This window comes from Austrofundulus limnaeus, unplaced genomic scaffold (assembly GCF_001266775.1).
Source record: "Austrofundulus limnaeus strain Quisiro unplaced genomic scaffold, Austrofundulus_limnaeus-1.0 Scaffold34, whole genome shotgun sequence".
NCBI classification, from domain to species: Eukaryota; Metazoa; Chordata; class Actinopteri; order Cyprinodontiformes; family Rivulidae; genus Austrofundulus; species Austrofundulus limnaeus.
Window position 1 is genome coordinate 724,664 of NW_013952436.1, and position 2,300 is coordinate 726,963.

At 42.5% G+C, this 2,300-nt stretch overlaps 1 protein-coding gene across 2 annotated transcripts in view; it reads right to left on the minus strand.

Annotated features, from left to right (window-relative positions):
* Positions 1–1,963, minus strand: part of nlgn3a (neuroligin 3a) — a 222,240-nt gene extending 220,277 nt beyond the window's left edge. For both annotated transcript variants that reach the window (XM_014006068.1, XM_014006067.1), the window contains exon 1: positions 1,647–1,963. The gene's annotated coding sequence lies outside the window, so the exon portion shown is untranslated. The remainder of the gene's footprint in view (positions 1–1,646) is intronic.
* Between the last annotated feature and the right edge of the window lie 337 nt (positions 1,964–2,300).

Genomic DNA, 2,300 nt, shown 5'->3' on the forward strand with positions numbered 1-2,300 from the left:
GTGTGTGTGTGTGTGTGTGTGTTAGTCCCTGTGCAGGTCAGTGATCACACGTTGACCACATCTCGATTCCAGCGTAATCCAGCCAGCCAAACGAACATATTCAGCCAGCTTTTCTCTCCGTGATTAATCTCCCACTGCTTCGAGTGAAAATCTGTCTTTTTTTTTTTTTAGTAAATGAAGTCTCAGTGATTGTTACACTGCCCAAGTACATCCAAGAAAAATTTCACACACACACTAAAAAAAAAAAGTCAAGAGTGGATATTAAAACAGCAGGGAGCTTTAAACAGCAGGACTGGAATACAAATAGTGAAAGAGAGGCTGGAGAGAGAATTAACAAGCAGCCACAGCAGCAGCAGCATGCATAATCCCTCACATGATATTCAAGAAACACATACAATATAAATGAACTTGCTTGCAAATGAACATACATTTTAAAAAAAAGTTGTATTCAAACTTAAATATGTGCAACCAGAACAGGGAAGTCCATATGTGTGAGTGTTATYGCCAATTAAGAGCCTCTTTCATCCATAGTGTGCCAGACAAGGCGAATAAAAGGCTGGATTAGTTCCTAAATGCTTGGGCTTTGGGGACACTTATAGTCAACTTAGTACCATGACAACTCTTATTTGACATTCTCCCCTTCCTGCACTCTTTTTTTTTCAGATAATTATTTTTATTTCTTTTTGAACAAAGATTTTTTTCCTGAGCCATCCTGTGCCCATGGAATAATCACATTTTCATGGAGCAGATGAGGCCTGCAAGTCTTCTACAAAGCAATTTGTGCGACTTTTAGAGGAAAACTGAACAGATTTATAAACTGAATGCAACAGAAGAACGTTGTGGAAATACTGCATCAAATCGAACAAACCAATGGATCGGAATGGCAAATAAGTGTTTGTAAGGTTTGAGCAAGAAAATCAGTCACCCRTGTTAGAATAGATTTAGTCAAAACTGAGAAATAAAAAAAAATCAATATGTCCACTCATCACTGATGGACAAATCTTGCAAAACTGGCAGTGGTGATTCCTGTTAAAAGAAGTAAAATAAAAAAAAGACAGAAAAAAGAAGTAATAATTTATTTTTTTTTCTGCTTTAAATCCATCTGTAGGCTGATAAGTCACCAGGGTTGTTAAATATTTTTCATACAGAAAGAGAGGGAAAGAGAGAGAGAGAGAGTGGGGGAGAGAAAGGACAGAGTGACTGCGCGTCACTGCTCCATCACGCGCACAAGATGTCTTTATGGCCAAGTAACAAGTGCCCTGAACATTTTTCACCTGCGTTGTGTTCACTGCGTGGACTCCACAGCTCACTTTGTTTCTATGCACATATGTGGGGGGAAACAGCTGGATTGATCTAAAAAAGAAAGGGGGGAGATCCGCTTCCTAATGTTGCGTCTTTTTCACGAGCGTTCATCCAAAGCGCGTGCCGAGCGTTCGTGCAGGTTTGAGGCTCTGAGTCGGTGTTGCAGTGAAATATAAAACTCTATTTTTTTATTAAAACAGAATAATAAGAAGAAGTAGTCAAATCGTTTCAATCCGAGTAGCCCCGGCGTGCCGTATCCCCCCGCCCGCCCCCCGCTGCATCCCCCGGACTCGCGCTCTCTCCACGCAGACAGCCMTGGAAGAAGAAGTCTTGAAATGACTCACCTGCTTTGTCCAGGTCCGAATCCTTCCATGCCGTGCCGGGTATAAAAAGCAGGGACAAATGTCTTCACTTGCAGCCTGTGTACTCCAAATATCCGCGTCAGAACAAAGCTTCTGGTTTCTGGGAATGACCTTCCTCTGAAGCCCCCATCATCATCCTCTCTCCGCTCTCAGGATTCTTTCCATCTTAGTTATYAGTATATAGATTATTTTTAAGAGGTATATAATTCTTTTTTTCCCCCCCAATAGGAAGCTCTCCTCCTCCAAGTCCTGGTGCGTTTTGACGCCTTGACTCTCCTCGAGCTCAACGCGCGCATCGCGGGGGCGCGCCGCGCTGTCCCGAGCGGAATGTGCTTTCGGGAGCGCCAACCGGAGATGGAGAGGAAAAAGAGTTACTAGGTAACCAAGGGCATACGCATCATACATGAAAAGGAGCAGACGATTTATGCCTTCCAACTGTCCTCTGCCCATCTGCTCTGCCTTCTTCTGACGGCTCATCAAAAATAACCTTATTTTATGACACCGACGGGTCATTCTTTAGTGTCTCACAAATCCTAGGAGGAAGTTTAAAATGAAGATTTAATCCTGATGAGCTATTTACTAAAATGACAGAGCAGGCAGGAGGATTCTTTCCTCTTTTTTTTTTTTTTCTTTTCG